Here is a 22,830-nt window from a genome sequence, read left to right on the forward strand (position 1 = left end):
GATTTCCGCTCAGTCCTGCAAAGGAAGCCGTCTCTGTTCTGTTGCATGGCTCACATTCTGCGACACTGGTGGTAAGGAGAGAGGGAGGGAGAGACTTCCAAGAGCTGGGGGCCGTATCCTTTGTGACAGTTTCTCCTATGGGGGGTGTGTGTGACGGGTTCTTCATGGCAAACAGGAACCCACACCCCTGCCCCCATGCTTGGAGCTGTTTCATGGAGCTGTTTGTACCTGGGGGGAGGGAGGGAGGGGGAAGCTGTTGTTCAGAAGCGACAACTCGGTTCAAAAGTGACAACTTCGAACACAGGCATGAAAAACAGGATTTGTCTCCCTAAAACCTTGGGAGCCCCCAAAATATAATTTCTCCACGTCTGCCAGGTGTAAACGCTACTCTGTTGAGCCCGGCTTCCTTTGTCCTCACCGGAAACGATTTTTCACCAGATCTTTCCAGCTGCCTGGTTGAACGGGGCTTATGCCAGACCATCACCGCGGATCTGGGAAGAGAAGCCAACACCCCTGCATTTGGATCCTCGGTTTTTCACAGCCTGGGATCTGGAGCGTGTCAGGTGACGTCTTTGAACTTGGCTGTCCTCGTGAGGACATGAGCTCTGTACTTCCCTCACCGCTACATCCATGACACCCAGCGCTGTGTGGCTCCTAGCTGCGTTAGTAATAAAAGTTGGGCTTGTCGCTCTGAGAGCGGGAAGGTTATGTGGGTGTCTGCAGGGCGGGGCAAAGTTCACCACACCTAGGGGCCCATCAACACGGGTGAGTTGAAGAGACGTCGGTGAAAGGGCCAGGTACGGCCTGGGCTCCAGAGTCTCCGCCGTAATGCGGGGATTTGTTGGGAGCTGGGTATCCTGCCCTGCGCAGGTCCTCCTGGGCGCTCGCCGCTACAAATAGAACAGTGGCAGGAGCAGCGGGAGGGCAGGGAGGGAAGCTGGCATAGCACACATTTCGTTCCCAAGGGAGGGGTGTCCTGATGCGCTGGCACCGGGGGCTTTGTGCATTCCGTGCGTCGCCGCGCAAACAGAGCAGCTTTGCAGCGCTCTCCCCTGCTCCTCGTCATTGGCTGCCGGGCCGCGACCTCCCCCTGCGCTGGCAGAGGCCCAGCGCCTCGGCTGGGCACAAAGTCAGCCCCTCACCCCCGACGCACGGCGGGAGGGGGCACGGCTCTCCCTCGGTCCGGGTGCGGGTGTGGGTGCGGGGCGGGTGGTCGGAGTTGACAGCGCTTCTCCACGCTGTCCCCGCTGCCCTTCACCCTTCTCTGTCCCCCGCCCGCCGGGGCACCTCCGCCACCTGTTGACGCGTCCTCCCAGCTCGTGTTCTCTTTCTCCTTCTGTTGAATCCTGGGGTCCTCGGGACCGGTCCTTCTCCCCCCCCCGCCCCCCTCCCACCCCGGGCACCCCGAGACTCCAGGGCGCTCGCGCCTCGGCCCGGGCCTAGACCGGCTCGGCGGAGGCCAGGGCTCCCGAGGGAGGAGGAGGGGCCTCGCCAGCGTGGCCCGGGCGCCGGGCGGGAACCTCCAGGGTCCCGCGGCCTCGCGCCGGCCCCCGCCGCGACTGCAGCCCCACCCAGCGCGCGGGCCCGGACGCGCGCCTACCCCCAGGCGCACGCGCTGTCCCCCCCCCCCCCCGTGGCGCGGCACCCGCCCGCCCGGTGACCCCGGCCTCAGTTTCCCCACCGGGGCGGCCGCCGCCGGGCACGAGGTGGGAGTCTCCGGGGCCGCGGCCCCGCCTCCGACCCGGCGGGCAGCCAATCGGGCGCCGCCGCCAGGGGGGTGTGTCCCGCCCGGGGCAAGGCCGGGGGCCCGGGGCGGGGCGGGGCTTCCGGGGGCCACCCGCGCGAGCCGCCCGCGCAGCCGGGCCGGGGCGGGGGGCCGAGGGGCGGCGCGTGCCGCGGGGGGCGCGGCTGGCACGGGCCCGGGGAGGCGGCGCCGGGCATGGGCAGGGGACGCGGCGGCCCCACGGCGGGGGCAGCGGGCGGCGGGGGCGGAGGCGGCGGCAGCTAGCGCCCTGCCCGGCGCCGCCTCCCTCGGCGCGCTCGCCCGGCGGGACCCGCAGGCGGCGGACCGGCCCCAGGTGCTCGGGGGCGGGCGGGCACGCGCGCGCGCGCGGGGGGTCCGCGGACCGGGCCTCCCCTTCTCGGGACCCGGAGCGGCGGCGGCCAGGGGAGGGGCCGGGCCGGGCGGCGCATGCGCGGGACCCGGGGGCGCGGGCCGAGCGCGCTGGGTCCGCCGCTGGGGATCCCCGGGGCCCGGGGGGGGGGGCCGCCCCCTGCCCGGCCTCGCTCCGAGCGCCCGGGGCCCCGGAGACGCCGTGTCCACAGGTCGTCCCGCGGGAGGGAAGGCCCCCCGGGCGGGGGCCGCGGGCGCGCCCTTCCCTCGGCGCTGTCGAGTCGGGGCGTCACCGACTGGGGGCGTCACCCGAGGCCCCCGGGGTCCCCGGGGCTGGGTAGCCGCAGGCCGGGACACCGGGACCCCCGAGGCGGCGCGCCCGGCGGCTGCGGGCGGACGGGAGAAACTCGCCCGCGGAGCGGCTTGGAGTCGCTGCCGCACTTTGCGCCCCGGCGCAGGCGGCGCCCCGGCCGGTCGGGACGAGCCCAGGGCAGCGGCGCCGCGCCACGTTTCTCCCGAGCCCGGCCCTGCGGGGCCGGCGCGCCGCTTCCGCGCCCGGGTCTCCCCGCGTCCGGGCCGCGCGGCCCCGGGGGGAGGGCGTGCGGGGGGTGCGGGCCGGAAGCCGGGCTCTGTCCCCACGCCGACCCGGGACGGCCGACTGCGTGCCCGTGCTTTCCTCGCCTTCTTAAGTTGAAAGGAGGCACGGCGTGCCCCAATGTCAGTGTCAAACGTCTGTCTGAGAAAAGTCCACGGTGGTGTAACGTCTCGGATTTGGCGGGGCGCCCCGGGCCCTTCGGGGCTGCACGCCCACCCCAGCCCCGGCTCCCCCCGCTCCCCTCCCCAAACCGGGGAGCCCCCCTCCTCTCCCGGGGCCGCCTGGGAAAGGGCGCGCGGGGCGGGGGGCACAGGGTTTTCCACTGCTGCCCGAGTAGGGTCACGGTGACTTTCCTCTTCCAAGGTGGTGGAGAGTTGGGGAGAATCCAGAGGACACATCGTCATCATTTCCTCCTTTACCTTCTTACTGCCGAGGCTGCCTTGAAAGGCTCTGCCTCCCTGAAGGAACCGCTCCCGGCGACCCAGGCTCGGCACTAAGACGCTGTCATCACAGGTAAATAGAAGGTTTGATTGGCTCGTGTTTCCAGACCGACATGTTTAAGTGTTTACTTCTGGTTGCCCTACACGCTGGCCATCCGGGGGTTAATTATTACTCAGTGGTGCAAAGTTGGGGGTATGTTTTCCGCGCTTTGAAAGTAAGATCAATGTGGGCCGTGCTCAGTTGCCGGTTCTTGGGTTTGTTTCACTGGGAGTTTCATTCCTTTATAGCAGCTCGGTTCCATGTGATACGAAACCGGACGGTGGAACTGTTAAGAAATGTTATTCCTTGACAGACTGTGCGGTGACAGGTGCTGACGAGTACTGAACCCCAAACGTGCTGGCTCCTTGCCGTGTTCAGGCTGCTTTGAATATCAGGCAGGTAGCTTGCTCCGGCCTGGAACCGTCATCACGCAGGACAGGCACAGCCGGGAGCAGACACGATTCTTCCTGTGCAACTCTGAAGCAAAAGCAGGTTCACCCACAGTTGAGAAAATGTCTTTCTCTTTTCTCAGATCTTAGACATATACTGAGAGACGTCCCATAATCGTGAAATAGTTTCTACCGGCTCATGTCTGTCAGGCTCGTAAGCAGATTTTTAAAGGTTGTGCGTGAGCGAGAGAGACTGAGAGGAGAGGAAAGGCGTGTTTCTTCGATAGAAACCATTTTGTCACCGGCTTCCGTTTCATTCATTGACTATTGGGCGAGGAGAGATCTTGCCGTGTGAAATAAATGTTTCTGCTTCATCATTTTGAATGTCCGTATACTATTCCATTGTGCTTAGGTACAGCCACTGTTTAGCCAGCCCTTAATGTGTGTGTGTCTATATATTGCGGTGTGTAATATGTATATATTATTCATTCCACAGATATTTACTGAGTAGCTGCTATGGGCTAATGAGCGTTCAGTATTGAGCAGAACAACCATAGATCTGCTCGTGAAGCTGATTTTTATGCCAAAATACAAAAAAGAAAGTTGGAGATTGTCCTCCTCATCCTAAAAGATGATTCTGGGGAGTCTGGAGAGAGAAACCATTTTTGCCAAAACATCTTACTGTTTGGTTGCTGGTCAACCGGTGATCTCTTTCCTGCATGCAATGAGCAAATGTGTACCTATGACAAATATTCTTTCAGTAGTCCTTAAAAAAAAAAAAATGTTGGGGTGCCTGTGTGGCTCTGTCGGCTAAAGGTCTGACTCCTGATTTCGGCTCAGGTCATGATCTCACGGTTCATGGGATCAAGCCCCCCATGGGGCTCTGTGCTGACAGCACAAAGCCTGCTTGGAATTCTCTCCTCTTGTCCCCGGCTCATGCACACGCTCTCTCTCTCTCAAAATAAATAAATAAATAAATAAGCATTGTAAAAAATTAATTAACTAAATGGTTCTTTGCTTAGTGCAAACACATTATAAACACACCAAATCCTCTTTTCTCTTTTTCCTCTCCCACAGTCTCTGCACCTGAATGTTCTTAAAGGTGCCTCACCTTCCAAGTGCCTGGTGATTTTGTTGAACATTTCAACTAATTTTGCTGCAGTGCAGGGAGAGGGTGTGGCCTGTGTAGTTTCTGCCTTTTCTTTTTTCTAATTTTTTTTTTAATTTTAAATGAAAGCAATGTTTTTTCAATTTGAGGACCTCTCAGTTTTATTTCTGTTTTTGGTGGCTTGATACCGCATCCCTCTTTCGAGTGTCCCACAAACATTTCAAAGAAAGGCATAGTTTCTGTGTGTGGCGTGGACATTTGCTGCGTCTGTTACTTAAACCTGGTCATTGACATGGAGCAGGTCGGTTCACCTCCAAGGCCATGTCACGTGGCTAGGGAAACCCAGGCGATGAACTTTAATTTCCAACTTGGTATTGACATAGTTTTAAGGTAAGAAACCAAAAAGGATGTCCCAGTGGACCGTGTTTGAAAGAACCTGTTTCTTTTCCCAAGGATTTCTTTTTTATATTATTTATTTATTTATTGGGAGGGGTGGAGAGGGGCAGAGGGAGGGAGGGAGAGAGAGAGAGAGAGAGAGAGAGAGAGAGAGAGAATCTGAAGCAGGCTCCACGCACAGTGTGGAGCCCCATGCGGGGCTCGATCTCATAACCGTGAGATCGTGACCTGAGCCGAAATCAAGAGTTGTACGCTCAACCAGGAGCCCCTTCCATGCATTTCTAATGCTGACATGCCGTGACCTTCTGGAAAAGAGCACGGGCGTGCGAGTTTTCCAGCTGGTCCTACGGATAATCAGACATGACGTGGTCTGATTGTTGTTGTTACGGGGAGGTGTGTTTGTTCTTTGCCTCTGGAGTATTTACTTATGTAACATCTTGTAGGGGTGATGTTGAGACGTCTGGAAGAGCGTATACACTCCGAAAAGTGAAGAATTTACTCCCTACTAGGTCAGCCCCGTTACAATTATTTTTGTGGTGGAGCGGCGTTTGTTCTGAGCTTGTCGTGTAGTTTCCGAAAAAGTCTTTGAGCATTTTGGTTGGCATCGGGTTGCTGCTGGGCACGGTGGAAATGCCTTAGCTCATTAATCACGTTAGGTCATCAATTTGGATTCTCGCTCCTCGGCTGCTGCCTGCCAGGCCCGGGGTCTTCGTCCACCTGTCTGGACGGTTCTTGCCACATCAGAAAAATGGAATTCTTTCCCGCTCCACCTGTCGGAAGGGTTGGGACGCTCACAGGTGGTGGCTTACGTGAAGATTCTTTGTGAAGTATCGGCAAGTGTGCAGAGCCCCAGAGGGGTCTTAGGAGGAATTTCTCAGTAGGTAAACGAGTCCCACATCAGTGAGAACAACTGTCACAAGCAGTTTTGTGCTTTCTCCGAATGTGGCCGCGCCCTCACGTTTTCGGTGCTGATGCGTTTTGCATTGGCCCTTACTCCACTGTACGTGGGACGTGCAAAGGTCTGTTCCTCATCCTTGGAGGGTGAAATCCTCCCGGACGTGGGCACGACTTCGTTGGGCACCCCCCTCGGTGCTGCAGACAGCAGGCCTGCCTCCCGCCCCCCCTTGGCGTTTTGCAGCTTTCCCCCCACCCCCCAAACTGGGATGGCCGGACCACCCTCTCTCTCCCGACGAGACGGGTGTCGCCGCACCCGTGCTGGACCGCCACGTGCCGTGTCCTCTGCATCCCTATTATGAAGTGGTAGTTCCGGTTGAAATGATTCTGCCCGCGCTCATCGCTAGGTCTGGGGTATGTTAGGTATTTGATAGACCTTTTATGAGACGGCCCGAGAGTCTAATTAAATAGAATGCGATTTCTTTCTGCAAGGTCATGGATTCAGATGCCAAGCAACTGACTTATTAGGCAAGGGGTATGTTTACACCCGTGTGGGGTGGGGAGTGCTCATCTCTAAGAGGGCAGGAGTCCCTGCGGGGGGAAGAAAGGCACAGGAGGAATCGGAGAAAACCCTGGCTACATGCCCGTGTGTTCCGGGACGCTGTGCTCACCTGCCTGCTTCTAGTTTGCTCTGTTTTCAGGGATTCGTAAGTAAAGAGGAGGGACAGTTTCGCATCTGATCTGCATGCCTCACGCCTTTCGCTTAGAGACCACAAGTCAACCTTTAGGAAAGAATCACTTTGAATCGTCCAAGTTAGGAAAGCAAATGCGGGATGACTCATTGCCTCAAAGACGACGAAGCCTCATGTGAACGATTTGAACCTATAATACACTTAAGTGAATGGGACACCGTAGTTCCCTTTTTTTTGTTGTTTGTTTTTCATTTTTACGTGTGGGGGAGGCCCCGCGTTTTCTTGCAGCCACTTGTAACTGAATAAGCCTGTGGTGATGTGATAACCACACTGAGGTGACAAATTGCCAAGCTCCAGTAAAACGGACCCAGTCATTTAGAAGTTGACCCGTGGATACGTCCCTGTCTGAAATATTCTAAGCCGTCAGTTGTCGGCCATAACTGACTACTTAAACACATGCTCAACAATTAAGCAACGCGGCTCGTAAGACACAGGATTGAAGAATCCACATGCCACCAAATTTTGATGATCTGAGAGCAAGTTTTCTTCTATTACCTGTATGTTAAATGGGGTATTCTTTGCCAGGAGAATTTTTAGGAGCATCTCAGGCAGCTTTCATCATTGGACAAGTTGACATCCGTTAGGATACCTCCACGAGGAGCACACTCCCCCTGTCTTGGAGGGTGAGGAAATTTGATAAATTCGACGGTCTCCTTTGGCTCATTTTTCAGGACAGCTTGGCACCTGGGTCAGAGTCCTATTCACTCACTGTCCACTTACTTTCCATTTTAAGTTTATTTATTTATTTGAGAGAGAGAGAGAGACAGAGAGAGAGAGAATCTCAAGCAGGCTCCACGCTCAGCACCAAGCCTGACGTGGGGTTCGATCCCACGACCCTGGGATCGTGATCTGAGCCGAAATCAAGAAGAGTCAGGCACTCGACCGACTGAGCCATCCAGGCGCCCCGGGAAGACATTCCATCTTGTGGTACTTCTGAGACCAGGAAAGTAAACCTAATCCGTTCTCCTCAGGGAGGAGTCCTGGGAGGGACCGGACGAGTAGCTGAGAAACAGGTTCGGCCGTGGGAGGATGCTGACCGCACGCGCCTCGTGGGGAGCCGTGCCCTGGGAAGAAGGCTTTGGAAAATAAGAGGTGTGAGGAGAAAGGCATTGAGTGTGTAGCAGCATCTGAAGGTAGCGTTCCTTGGGCGAAAAGACCAGTGTAAACAGGGTTAAAAAAACTCGCGTGCCAGGCCACGAGAAAAGGACACGGGCGCAGACGTTGGAGCGCTGCTCCAGCGCCGAGAAAGAAGGTTCTAGATGCGGGAGGAGGGTCAAGTGAAGGGATAGGGGTCCCGGGAGAGCCGGGAAGCTCACACAGCTGGAGCCGCCGGTAGAAACCACCCCGAAGAGGAAGATCCAATGCTGGCAAGGTCCCCGCCTCGGTGTGTGCGTCCAGGGGGGAGAGGGCGTTCAGCAGGATGTCCATACGAGCAGAGGGGAAAAGGTGGTCCTTTGTTTTCACCCCAGAGCCCCAAAATGATGGGCCTTCTTCTGCTCCGTTCTCTAGCTTAGACGAATCCAGCCAAGTTAGCTTTTCACATCTGGGTCAGAAATCTACATGAAGGTGAATTTTTTTTCAATTTTTTTTTGAAAAAATTAAATTTAAAAAAAAATTTTTAATTTTTTAATGTTTATTTTTGACAGAGAGAGAGAGAGAGAGAGAGACAGACAGAACATGAGCGGGGGAGGGGCAGAGAGAGAGGGAGACCTAGAATCCGAAGCAGGCTCCAGGATCCGAGCTGTCAGCACAGAGCCCGACACGGGGCTCGAACTCACAACCATGAGATCATGGCCTGAGCCGAAGTCGGACGCTCAACGACCGAGCCACCCAGGCGCCCCAACACGAAGGTGAATTTTTAACCACATTCAAGGACACATTCAAGGACAGCTGGTAGTCTTTCGTTCTCACAGGGGCACAGGACAGTAAAGGCACAAGAATCTAGAAGGAAGAAGCTAGCCAGGAAAGCAGACACATCCGTGGCCGATTCGCCCACTGAGACAGCAAAGGCAGGGGAAGCGCTCAGCCACAGTGCATTCAGAGGTGGGCTTTCCAGGTTTGCGGAAGGCATGCTCTAGAAAGTATTCCGGAAAGATCCGTGGCCAGATACGGTATCAAAACGGGCACCGTCTCTGAGAACAAAGTCTCAGAGGGACAAGAGCAGGAACCGAAACTTAGAACTCAGCAAAGGAGTTGCTTTTAAGGGATGAGAAGTGAAATTCCGGCCGAGGTGTCGGCACGTCATCCGCCTGTTGTTCCAAGACAGCTTCCGTCATCACGTTTGCTCCCACAGAGCTGCGTGGCCCAGGGACCCGGGAAGCAGACGCTTGCTTTCTGGTCCTGGGCTCGTGCCCTCCGCAGAGCCCCCGGCGCCCCTCTCCGGGCTCCAGCAGTCAGTCTCCGCTGTTGCCTGGGGCGCCCGGCCTCGCCTCCTCCCTGGAGGCCCGTGCACTTGACCTCAGGTCCGACGTCCACCGGCCTCCCGACGGCCGTCACCCTGACCCTCCCGGGACCTCCCACCCAGACTGTCCAGCCCTTGCTCCTGGGCCAGCACACGGCCTCCCGGTGGGCCAGTGGAGACGGGACGAGGGCAGGGTCCTGCCCTGTGGCTGTCTGCCTCGCACGGGCCCATCTGGCCTGCCCCTCAGTTTCCCCAGTGACAAATGGGGCGACTCCCAGTGCTTTCCGTGGGTGCTTGCGGCTGGCACATAGTAAGACGTCCGTAGGCGTTTCTTTGCTTATGTTGACTGTCAGCCTTCACGGTGACTCACCCAGCCCTACTCGCCTGCTCCCGTGGTGCACGGGAAGGCCCGGGCCTCACTCGCAGGGGCCGACATTGCTCCCGTACCCCCAGACCCTCTCACGCACCGAGGTTCCTCCTGTTGCCTGGGCTGCTCCGTTACCCCGGACCCTCACCATCCCCCCTCGCCCCCGTGACCGCTGCCTGGAGATCCGAGCCTGAAGTTGCTTCCTCAGGGAAGCCTCTCTGAATTGCCTGCCCGGCTTGTATCCCTCTGATGTGAGCACTTCCGACGCCCGGTGCTTTTCCTCCAAAGCACGCACGCGTTACGGGTTCGCCGTCGTGGCGGCCTGATGACCGCTGCTGTCCCCGCCAGACGCGGACCCCAAAGCCCGGAGCCGTAGCTGCCTCGCTCTCCGTCAGCCCAGCATCGCCCAGGACTGTGCTGCCGGCTCGGGCGGGGCCCCCCGAGTGAGCTGCGAGCCCCCGTAGGGCCGCCCTCCCGCTGAGATTCGCCCATGGCCCAAGCAGGTACCACCACCTTCAGGAAGCCTTCCGAGATCTTCCCCCAGACCAGATACGAGAATTTTGTCCCTCGGGTATTCAGACCCTACGGCACTGGGAACCTCTCTGGTCTGATTCCGCCTTCACCACAGCAGCTGTTCACTGAGTACTTCAGTCATTTATTTTTAAGCCTGAGCATTTATTCAGCAAATATTTACTGAGTGCCCACCTTGTGCCAGGCCGTGTTCTAGGCGCTGAGGAAGCAGTCGAAAGACAACACGCACAGTCACCCTTAGAAAGCACTGCATTTCTGGACGAGTGGGGCTCCCAGGCTAAGAGGGGAGGCAGGGCCCAAAGCAGATAATGCCAGAGTTTTAACAGTGGTCTGGATGGACGACTCGATAAATATTTGTCTTTAAAGTTCAGAATTCCCGGGGCACCTGGGTGGCTTAGTCAGTTCAATGTCAGACTTGATTTTGGCTCAGGTCATGATCTCCTGGTTCATGAGTTTGAGACCCATATGGGGCTCTATGCTGATAGCTCGGAGCCTGCTTCAGATTCTCTCTCTCTCTCTCTCTCTCTCTCTCTCTCTCTCTCTCTCTCCCTCCCTCCCTCCCTCCCCCCTCCCTCTCCCTCCCTCTCTCTCTCTCTCCCTCTCTCTCCCTCCCTCTCCCTCTCCCTCTCCCTCTCCCTCTCCCTCTCCCTCTCCCTCTCCCTCTCTCCCTTGCTTGCTCGCTGTCTCAAAATAAATAAATAAACATTAAAACAAACATTTTTTTAATTCGGAACGTCCTTTCATTAAAGGAAGCAAGTCGAGAAAGCGGCGATTAATCGTGAACAACAATGATCCAAGAGATTTCAGAACCCATTTTCGTTCTGGTTATTATCTTAAAGGCATTAAGTGCTCAAGTGAGATCCTTTTGACCCACTTCGTTCTGCAGAATTTAGATCTGAGGTGAATATTAACTCTAATCGTGCATCTAATGACCTATATGCAGGAAACACTGTACGTTCAGGTGCAGGGTCTGCCTTCTGTTTGCCGCCGAACTTCCAGCAGTAAAAGCAGATAAGCCCTCTGTGCAGTGAGTCTATCTTAATCCTGTGAGCATGGTAATTGCCTCCTGAAAGGCCACCTTGACAGGACAGGAGCTGGATTGTGTGCTGTTTGCTTGACACCGTTGGGTCTGATAGCAGTGAACCAACCGGGCAAATTATTCCCTGGACGAGTACAAGCCCCTTTCCCAGGATAACATACGATGAGTGATGTCAAGGCCTCCGAGGGCAGGCAGGCGTCTTGCTTCGTGGCTGCGGCGGTGGGGAGGGAGGTGGTGGTGTCCCGCCGGGGGCTGTCATGAGCCCTGTCACGTCAGGTGGGAGCAGACTGACTCCCCGAGGTGCCTGGGAGATCATCCCGGCCGCCTTCCTCCGTGGGTGTGATGATGTGTTGGGCTGGCTTCCAATACCAGACTGCCCTCTTTCTGTTAGGCTCCCCCCAGATCAGACAACCGAGATGCGTTTGAAGTCAGGTGTTTTTTTTTTTTAATTGTTTTTTATATTTATTTTTTGAGAGAGAGACAGAGAGCAAGCTGGGGAGGGGCAGAGAGAGACAGGGTGGGGGAGACACAGAATCTGAAGCAGGCTCCAGGCTCCCAGCTGTTGGCACAGAGCCCGATGCGGGGCTCGAACTCACCAACTGCGAGATCATGACCGGAGCCGAAGTCGGACGCTTAACTGACTGAGCCACCCAGGCGCCCCTATGATTGTGTGAGTTTTGAATGTCATCTGTGGTCCCTGTTTCCTTGCTGGTCGCCAGCCAGAGGTGGTTCTCGGCCTCTAGAGGCTTCACACATCCCTTCTCTCGTGGCCCCTTTACCGTCAAAATCGGCAACATGGGTTGAGTTGTCCTCACATCCGGAATCTCTCCGGCGTCCCTTTCTGCCTCGTCGCAGCCAGAGAGAGTTCTCTGCTTGTAAGGGCTCAGGAGACTCGAGTGGTCCTCCCCGAATGATCCGGGCCCATCTCCCCAGCCAGGGGTCTGTGCCTGTCTGCGTCCGTCTCCTCGAGCAGCTGTAACAAAGCACCACAGTCTGGGTGGCTTGAGACGACAGTTTATTCTCTGCAGTTCTGGGGGCAGGACGTCGGCTGTCCAGATGCCAGCGGGGCTGCTCCCCCCATGAGGCTCGGGGCAGAACTTTCCTCCCCTTCTCCCCTGGTGATGGCGTCAGGCTTGGTGTGGTTTGGCTTGTAGACCCATCCCTCCAGTCTCTGCCTCTGTCACCACACGGTGGTCTCGGGGTGTGTGTGTATGTGTGTGTGTGTGTCCAAATTCCCCCGTGACACCAGTCCTATTGGATTAAGGGCCCACCCCACTGCAGTGTGACCTCATCGTAACTACATCTGCAAAGACCTTGTTTCCGATAAGGTCACATTCTGAAGTCCCGGAGGTGAGGTGGGGCGTGGGTCTGTCTTTTGGAGGGTGGCGGGCGGGACACACATCACCCCCTGCAGAACCCTCGGTCACACCTGCAGAGCCCCCTTCTCCACGCAAGGCCACATCTCCGTGGGCTCCGAGACTGGGGCTCCGCGTATCCATGGACCTCTTTGGGGGCCGTTATTTGGCCCCACGTCATAATCCTGCCTTCGTGGAATTCACGGCCTCTCCTGTTCATACTCGAATACGAGTGACCTCTTTAGCGTCCAGCCCTGTCCACTAAAGACGTCTCTGGAACAGCAGAGAGGAAAAGCCGGGACCGGGGTTGTCGGTGCGTTAGGCCCTTGGGGTAGGGCGGGTCACACAGACACAAGCGGGGAGAGTTTTAGGGGGACGTGTGTAACAGCATGGTGAGTGGCCGGGCACGGTGGTTTCCTTCCTTCCCTCCACCTGGCTGATGCCCGGGAGAACCTCGTGGTGCCCTGCGGAGGGCGTGAGCAATGGACGCCTCTAGAGTATTGGGAGGTCGCGGCCGCGTGGGACTCTCCCAGCCCTGTGTCCCTGTTTACAGCAAGGGAGGACACCCGAGTTGTGCTCATTCCCCACGTGGGAGGTCTTCTCTGACCCCGTATTTGTAACTGCGGCCCCTCCCTCCTGTCTTGTCTCCATCCAACATAGGACACAGGACATCCATCCCTGTTTGTTGGTTTCTCCACCCCCCCCCCCCCGCCCCAAGAACGGCAACTGGGCAGGGATATCTTGTCTGTGTTCTGTGCTCCTGTACCCTCAGTGCCTAGAACATGACCGAGCACAGAAGGCAGCTAAAAACGTTGAACGGACACAGCCTCCCTGTCTACTTAATGCTTGTTGAAAAGATGACCGTTTTTCTGTTCTAAAATTTTGCTGGCATTTTACTAGAAAGGTGTGATTTCAGTAACACTGCCTAAACGAATGTGAGGGAATCTTGAAGGAAGTGTAGTTGTTTCCCCATATACCAGGCTATGGAGTTTATTTTAGGGCACAGAAGTACTTTGGAGCTCCAGAAGTAAAAACGAAAGGGAAAAACGCCCATTTAAAACTCTGGAGCGAGAGTCACAACTATTAAGTGGTTTAAAAATGTTAAGATAGGGGCTCCAGTCTTGATAATGGCGTAGGAGTTTGGAAGCCAACCGGAAAAGGTGGACGAAATCTTTAAACATGTGCCAAGGCGTTGGAGAGCTCACCAGGTAGTGAACAGTTGCCAGGCTGAGGTCTGGAGAAGTTGGACGCTTGACATTTGGGGTCGTTTTGTCCCCAGTTTATGGATGAAGCAATTAAGAGGCTAAAGAGCACGGCTAAGAGTAAAAATTGGGGGTATAAAACCTACGAGAAGGGGAGACCCTGGGAAACATCCCAAACTTTGGGTCGGGACCCAAAAAGCTGTCCTCTAGGAATACAGCGACCTGGAGATCAATCAGCTTGCTCACGAACTGAGCCCGGTTGTAACTAATCGCATTCCTTGAGGGGGATGAAGGTGGTCCCAGATTGCCAGGACCCTGGCAGACACTTGCAGGAAGAAAGCATCACCCTGGGCCTCTATTTCCAGGAATAAATTCTCAAGCATAGGTATTCCTCGCTCGTCAGTTCCATTATGCACAAATTCCAATGACCAGTTAAATACCACCAGGCTCCCTAAAACACAGTTCAGGTTTCCATGACCCGGTACCTGAATTAAGCAGCTGCGGGAAGCCCACGGCCCCCTCGCCAGTCTTCCAATCACTACACAGATAACAGATCTGTGACCAATCCCCGCTCTCCTTTCAAAGTCGGTCTGTGATTGGCCCTGTGCGTCTATCATTCAGTACCTGCCATAGACCACCTCCTCCTCTCCCAGCGACAAACCCACCTGACCTTTTCTAGCACCAGATAAGCCTGTAAGAGGAACGAAGCAACAAAGAAAAAGGTGCAGCAAGTAAATGAAAGGTGGTAACACGGGGAATAAAATCTGAGTCGGACCTAAACGGAGTTACCAAAAAACAGCTGGCGGTGGGGATGCTGCCATTTAGAGACGCTAGATGGAAATCCAGAGGCACCTGGTACAAGGGACCTGTCTGCATAAACGAGGAACGTGATTGGGACAGAAAGAGGGACATGTCCCAGAAGAGGTGATCGTAGCAAACTTTACCTTAGAGGATGTGTCCCAGATATTTCAGGATATTGAACGTGCAAAGCATAAGTAAGTGATGGAAGCCAGTCCAAACTTAGGAGTTTGACAATTTACGAAAGAAAGCACAGGAAAGATGCTCACTCCAAGTCGTGACTTATACGAGAGGAAGCCAAGCATGGCTCACATACTTGCAAAGCTTTTTTACAAGGAAATAAAACACTTGAATTTCAGTGTTTCTAATGTTTTAGATTACAGTGTACTAAATCCATATTAGTGTTACTATATTTTTTGTTCCCTGGTTCATTTACAACTGATAATAAGGGAATTTTTAATGTTTTGCCAAAACCTTTTGAAGGTCATGGTAATTTTCACCACTGATTAGTAAAATCATTTTGCCCAGTTTCTGCCTGCATGATCCTTTTCATGGTCAGGCAGGACCGTACAAATCGAGACTGTTTGTAGAGAATGACACACAACAAAACTGACCAAGCATACGTGGAGAGAAGACTCATGAAACGCAGAAATGAGAGATGATGGAAACAGACCCACAAGACTCTAAATATTAGGCTTATAAGATATAAACTTTAAAAGCACCTGCTTACTCTATTCAAGAAGATAAACGACAAGGTTGGGGGTTTTGGTAGAGCACTAGACATTATGTATTCAGAAAGGACATTGGAAAAATACCCAGGTAGAAATTACAAAAGGAAAAAATGCAAAAACTTAAATGGTGTACTCCCAGCAGAGTAGACACAACTGCTGGGAGAATTGTTGAATTAACACTAGGTCAGAAAATAATATCTACAATGAAGCACAAAGAGACAAAAGGACAGAATATAAGTATGGAGAATTACATTATACGTATAATTGGAATCCTAGGAGGACAAGAAAGGGAGAATGGAACAGAAGCAATGTTTACGGATATAGTGGCTGAAGTTTCTCTAACGCCGATGAAAGACATCAAGTCACAAATTCAAGAATCCTATGGAACTACAGCCAGAATTAAAAAAGAAAAATCTGTATCTAGACACACTATGGTAAGACGGCTGAGAAATAAAGACAAAGAGATCATCTTAAAAGAAGCTAGAGGTTAAAACAATTTGAAAAGACATCACTTTCAGAGGAGCAACAAGTCAGAGATAATTTCTCAACCACATTTTCAGACTTCTCAACCCAAAACATAATTTTCTCAGCCAGAAGACAATGAAAAGACACCTTCAGTGTACTGAAAGTTGTTTTTCTCCTCCCAGGAATGAAAGGTTAGTTTAACATTTAAAAAGTCAGGGCACCTGGATGGCTCAGTCGGTTGAGCATCCAACTTTTGGTTTCAGCTCAGGTCACGATCTCACAGTTTGTGGGTTCGAGACCCAAATGAGGCTCTGCGCTGACAGCATGGAGCCTGCTTGGGACTCTCTCCATCTCTCTCTGCCCCTCCCCACATGATTTCTCTCTCTCTCAAAATAAATAAATAAACGTTAAAAAAAAACATTTAAACAGCAATCAACTATCAAAAAATTATGAACTGCGTAGGGATAAAATGCATGAGATGTGCTCAGTGAAATCTACACAGCACTGCTGAGAGAAATATTAAAATAAATGGCAAGTTATCCCATGCTCTTGAATCAGAAGACTCAGTATTGTTTAGATGGCAGTGCTTCTTAAAATGATCTATAGATTCGGGGCGCCTGGGTGGCGCAGTCGGTTAAGCGTCCGACTTCAGCCAGGTCACGATCTCGCGGTCCGTGAGTTCGAGCCCCGCGTCGGGCTCTGGGCTGATGGCTCGGAGCCTGGAGCCTGTTTCCGATTCTGTGTCTCCCTCTCTCTCTGCCCCTCCCCCGTTCATGCTCTGTCTCTCTCTGTCCCAAAAATAAATAAACGTTGAAAAAAAAATTTAAAAATGATCTATAGATTCAAAGCGATCAGAATTGAATCTTAGCATGCCCTTTTGTAGAATTGGACAAGTTGATTCTAAAATTATGTGGAAAGGTACAGGAGTGAGAGCAGCTAAAACAACACTGAGAAAGATCACAGTTGGAAGACTCAGACTACCTGAGTCCAAGAATTGTTCTAGAGCTACAGTAGTCAAGACAGTGTGGTGTTGATATGAAAGCAGACAGACGAATGGAACAGAACAGCAAGTCCAGAAATAGATCCTCACATGTATGGTCAATAGACTTTCAACAAAGTGCCAAGTCATTCCGATGGGGAAAAAAAATCATCTTTTCAACAAAGAGTCCTGGGATAACTGGATAGCAGTATGCAAAAGAACAAATCTTGAATCTCATCAAAAACCATATTAAAGAAAGGGAGGAGTAGGGGCACCTAGACGGCTCACTTGGTTACGCGTCTGACTCTTGATTTCAGCTCAGGTCATGATCTCACGGCTCGTGATTCTGATCTCACAGCTCGTGTTTCTGAGCCCCGTGTTGGGCTCTGTGCTGACAGCCCAGAACTTGCTTGGGATTGTCTCTCTCCCTCTCTCTCTGCCCCTCCCCCAGTGGTGTGAGCGCTCTCTCTCTCTCTCTCTCTCTCTCTCGCAAAATAAATAAAACATTTAAGAAAATAAAGAGGAGGAGGAGGAGGAACTTGAAATGGGTCACAGACCCATTTGGTAAGGATGAAAACCACAACTTCAAGAAGAAAATATTGAAGCAGTCTTAGTGATTTGGGGTTTAGCAAAGATTTCTTATATATGATTCTAAAAGCATGAACTATGAAAAAAGTAAGAAATTGTATTTCATCAAAATTACAAAGTTTTGCTCACTAAAAGACACAAGAAAACGAAAAGTTAAGCCACAGGGTTGGAGAAAATATTTGCAAAATGTACATCTGACAAAGGACTTACAGCTGGAATATATAAAGAACTCTTATAATTCAATAAGAAGACAAAGAACCCAATTAAGAATTAGAGCAAAAATGGGCAAACCACTTGAACAGGCTCTTCAACAAAGGGCAGTGGATGGCAGGTAGGCACATGAAAAGAGGTTCAGCATCATTATCATTAGGAAAATGGGGATTGACAGCAGTAGATATCACTGTCAGTAGTAGAGAAACATCACTACACACCAACTAGAATAACCGAATTTAAAATTAAAAAGCCTGACCAAGTATGGCGGAAGGTACGGAACAGCAGGGACTCTGATACATTGATGGCAGGAATGTAAAATGGTGCAGCCACATTGGAAAACATTTTGGCAAATGGTATCACTGACATTATTATCAGAAATATCATACACCTGAGAGAAGCCAAATCAAAAGGCTACACACTGTATGATTCCAACCATATGACATTCTGAAGAAAGCGGAACTGTAGAGATGGTCAAAGGATCGGTGGTCGCGGGAGGCTGGGGGAGGGAGGGATGAATAGGCAAAGTATAGAGGATTTTTAGGCAGTGAGACTCGTCTGTCTGAGACAGCCATTTGTCCAAACCCACAGAATGTACAACAAAAGTGAACCCTAAGTTAAACCATGGACTTCAGTTAATAATAATATATTGATATTGGCTCATCAATGGTAACAAAAGTACCAGGATGCTACTAATGGGAAAACTGTCGAGAGTGTGTGTGTGTGTGTTGGGGGGTATTATGGAAACTCTTGTACTTTCCACTCAGTTTTTCTGTAAACCTAAATCTACTCTAAATAATAAAACCTATTAATTGAAAGTGAAATTAAAAATGACATCCAGCTCAGGGCACCTGGGTGGCTCAGTCGGTGAAATGTCCAACTCTTGGTTTCGGCTCAGGCCATGATCTCATGGCTCGTGGGTTCAAGCCCCGCATCGGGCTCCACGCTGGCAGTTTGGAGCCTGCTTGGGATTCTCTCTCCTTCTCTCTCTGCCACTTCCCTGCTCGCTCACTCACTCACTCTCTCTAAAAATAAATAAATAAACTTAGAAACAATTTTTTTAAATGACATCCAGCTTAAAAAGGAAAAAGTGGGGTGGGGGGGGGCGCCTGGGTAGCTCAGTCACTTCAACATCCGACTTCAGCCCAGGTCATGATCCCGTGCTTCGTGGGTTCGAGCCTCACTTCGGGCTCTGTGCTGACAGCACAGGGCCCGCTTCAGATCCTCTGTCCCCCTCTCTTTGCCCCTCCCCCAGTTGCACTCTCTCATAGGCTTGTTAGTTAAAATGATTTCAGGGTTTTTTTTTGTAAGAAAGGGAGCGACGTTTGCAATTTAGTGCCAATGTTAGATTCATTCAGCCAATATTTATAGAACACTTGCCTGGAATAGCAGAGGACGGTGGCAGATGTGAACTCTGCTTTAAGAAGTTACGGGTCGTTTGGGCAGGAAAGGCGATGGTCAATACCTTGGGTGTGAGCTGCGTAGACGCAGAGGACAGACAGGCGGGTCTGGGAAGGCTTTGGGGAAGAACTGATGTTTGAGCTTCCCCTAAAATGTGTGGGAATGGGAAGCATCCCAGCCAACGAAATAGGATAAAGTATAAAAGCTGGAAAACACGAGTTGAGTCTGGCAAATGATGAGTAGATTGTTTTGGCCAGAGTACAGGGTTTGCAAAGGGAAACGAAGACAAGATCGATTCCTTCAGGATCAAGTATTTACTGAGCTCCTTCATGTCAGGCATGGGTCCGAGCACTGGGGAGACGTGAGGTGAGCAAAAATCTACAGAGTCCCCTTCCTCCTGGAGCTGGTGCTCCAGCAGGGACAGACAGGTGATGAGCATGGGGGGGGGGGTGCTCCGTGAGCAGGAGGTGGTACGATCAGGGCTGCACTTGAGGATGAACCTGGCAGCAAGACCCCACGAGGGGGAGGCAGGCGGCGAGGGAGGCCATTGGAAGGCTGTCGCAGGAGTCCAGGCGGAGGGTGTGATGCCCCGCGCTGGGCTGCAGGTGGGATGGATGCAGGTGACTTCAGAAGAAAACGGTCCTTCAAAACAAACCACAAACAAAGCAGAGCGTCCCGAGGACCCCAAGCTGTAACTTCATGCAGACGTAAAAGACCGAGGTTGTATCAGGCGTGCTGGGTACAAGGCATGGTGACAGCTGTCCCTGGCCTCAGATGTGCCCTCTTGCTGGCACGGTGGCTGGAGGAGCCTCCTGCACGTAAGGCATCCTTGCTCTGACAGGTTCCTCCGCCCTGCAGAAGTGCATAGTCAGTTACCGCAGAAACAGGACGGTCCCCTGCTTCAAATCCCCGGCACTCGCTCTTATGAATAAACCCTTAGTAGTCTCCTGTTTCTCTCTCTTATTTTTATGCAGAGCGTTCTAGCAGAAAAGTCCGTGTTTCCCCCCTGAAACAGGTTGCCCCTGTTCCCTTCGCGCTCTTGTCTCTGTAAATTGCATTCTCCAAGTTTCTTTAGGGAAGCATTTGCTCTGCACCGACGCGGGCCCTTGGTTGGCTGTTACGAGGGTGAGCCAGACGTTTGAATTGCGTCCAGCTGCTTCCCATCTGCGTTAGGTGGATTTCGGCGGGGTTCTCTGCACCCTCTTCTTAGTTGGGAATAGACAGAATAATTCTGTGTTCCGCCTTCTGTGTTATGGTGAATGGGACTTGAAGCTATGTCGTTCTGAGAACCTCTAGTTCCAAGCAAGAAAGCCTCGCAAGGTCTTCCAGCTGGCACGTTGACCAAACCCAAGGCGTGGAAGTTGCCAGAGAGGCTCGGAGCCTGTGGGAGTTCCCAGCGTCGGGAGGGGGCCTCGGGTACCTCAGTTAGGGGGTCTTACCGAATGCTGCTTCTCCACAGAGACCTCCTGAGAGTAGGTTATTCAGGGCAAGTAGTTGTTCACTCCGTTTCCACTCCTGTTGGAAAACAGGAAGAGAGAGGGATGTGTGATGTCACTAAGGACAAAAGAGAACCGTGGAAGGGCTTCGGATTGAGAAGTCGTGACGGCAACGTTCAATACCTGACCCCGGACTGGATCCCGTACGGGGGGGTGGGGGGGGGGGAGGGATGCTTTCCCGTGCGTTCTCAGATCAGCTGGCGAAACTTGACCACGAATCGTAGACTAAAGTACTGTATCTCTGTCAATTTAGTGACGTTGATAAGTGCACGGCGGTGCAAGAGAATATCCTTATTCTTTGCAAGCACAGACTTCGTTCAGTGTGGAGGGGGAGGGGCTGCGCGTCAGACACGTGCACACGCACTTGCACACGCGCGTGCACACACACGTTCTGTGGCTCCCTGCCTATAAAGACAAAGCAAAGGAGAGAGACGATGGGCAGAACGGTAATTATAAGGGGATGCCGGTAAAGGGAGTGCGGTGTTCTTTGTGCTGTTTTTTTGCGTAGGTGCATCTTCCCTGCAAGTGAAATTGCTTCCAAATAAAAAGTTAAAGAGCGAAGAGATCAACACAAAAGATGGCAGCTACATTAGGTATCCCGGCTACATGCACTGCCCCGTTTGGGTTGTGAAAGCCACAGATGGGAACACATGAACACAAGGTCTTAAAATAATCACTCCTAATTAAAGTTTAAAAAAAAAAAAGTGGTTTTTTTTTTTGAGATGATGAGAGATCCACGTATAGTTGTAAGAGATAACACAGAGAGATCCCCAGGACTCTTGACCCGGTTTCCTCTTGCAAAACAATAGCGCGCCATCACAATCAGGTTATCAGTCGGGGCATCGGCACTGATGTCGACAAGGCCCAGAACGTTTTTCGTCACCCCGTGATCCCTCACACGGATACGGCCACACTGATCCCTCCTGCCCACCTCTTCCTTGTCTCTGGCAACCCGCTCTCCATTTGTATTACTCCGTCGTTTCAAGAGCGTTATACCATGAATCCTGTAGTACGTAACCTTTTGGGATTGGCTTTTTTTTTCACTCGGCACGATTCTGGTGAGATTCATCCACGTCGTTGGGTGCCCGCCCTCTTTATTGCTCTGGAGCGTTCCACGGCACAGGTGGGCCACGGCTTGTGGGACCATTCGCCCGCGGAAAGACATCTGGGTAGTTCGCAGTTACGAGTTATTATGCGTTATGCGTAAAGCTGCTGTGGACGTTGGTGTCCAGGTCTTCTGGTTTTGTTTGGGATCGCTCTGTTGAGAGGCAGTTTGCATACCAGACAGCATATGGGTTTAAGTGCACAAAAAACTCCATGTTTTTTTTATTATTATTATAGTGACAGGGTTGTACAGCCGTCACCACAATCTAATTTTAGAACATTTTCATCACCCGTGAGAGACACCACATCCCCATTCGCTGTTTCCTCCGCCCACGCCCCGTCCAGCCCTGGGCAACTCTGGATCTGCGTTCTGTCTCTGTACTGCGTATACTGGAATGGCATCCTCCACGCGGTCCTTCGCGACTGGCTTTTTTCAGGTAGCGTCATGCTTCCGGGGGCCATTCGTGCAATAGCATGCATCAGCCTTCATTTCTTTTTATTTGCCGGAAAATATTGTATAGATACAGCCTACACTGTGCTCAGTACATTTTCTTGGTCCAGCACTCAGTGGGTGGACGTGCGGACAGCCTTCGCTTTTGGGCTCTGACGGATGATGCTGTTATGAACATTCGTGTACAAGTTTTTGTGAAGATGTTTTCACTTCCCTGGAGGTAGAATTGCCGTGTCACGTGGTAGCCCTCCGTTTAACTTTCTCGAGGAACTGCCTGCCGGACCGTTTGCCACACGGCTACGTCATTTTACAGTCTCACTGGCAATGTGTGAGAGTTCAAGTTTCTCTGTACCTTCACCAAGGCTTGTTGTCGTGCGTCTTGTTGACCAAAGCCATCCTAGCAGGCGTGGACAGCTCTCCGACCGTCATCTCGATTTGCGTTTCCCTACTGACTAATGACATCGGGCATCTTTTCGTGGGCCTACTGGCCATTTGTACATCTCCTTTGGAGAAATGTCTATTTAAATCCCTTGCCCATCTTTAAGTGGGGATATTTGTCTTTTTATTGAGTCGTAAGAGTTCTTTTTTTGCTCGGGATACAAGTGTCGTACCAGATGCATGATTTACAAATATTTTCTCCCATTTGGTGAGCTGCCTTCACGCTCCTGATGGTGTGTTGATAGCACAAAAATGTCTAGTTTTGATATCAAACTCATTTGTTTTTCCTCGTCACTTGTACCTTTGGTGTGTGTGTAAGTTCTTCGGTGAACGTAAATTTTCATTTCACTGGGGTAAGTGCCCAGGAGGGCAATTCCTGGGTCATATGGTAGTTGTGCGTTTGGTTTTATAAGACATTGGCCAACTCTTTTCCAAAGTGGCTCTACTGCTACACGTTCCCACCAGCAACGTCTGAGTGACCCTGTTTGTCTGCATCTTTACCAGCATTTGGTGTGGGTGCTATTTTTTATTGTAGCCATTCTGATGG

General features: G+C 52.4%; 1 protein-coding gene across 1 annotated transcript in view; it reads left to right on the forward strand.

Moving 5' to 3' along the window:
- Window positions 1-3,088: 3,088 nt before the first annotated feature.
- PPARA (peroxisome proliferator activated receptor alpha) overlaps window positions 3,089-22,830 on the forward strand; it is a 66,557-nt gene continuing 46,815 nt past the window's right edge. The window contains exon 1 of the mRNA XM_047067261.1: window positions 3,089-3,221. The gene's annotated coding sequence lies outside the window, so the exon portion shown is untranslated. The remainder of the gene's footprint in view (window positions 3,222-22,830) is intronic.

The sequence above is a fragment of the Lynx rufus genome, unplaced genomic scaffold (genome assembly GCF_022079265.1).
Source record: "Lynx rufus isolate CCGP_SWC_20201006 ecotype Redwood Valley unplaced genomic scaffold, mLynRuf1.p SCAF_7, whole genome shotgun sequence".
NCBI lineage: Eukaryota > Metazoa > Chordata > Mammalia > Carnivora > Felidae > Lynx > Lynx rufus.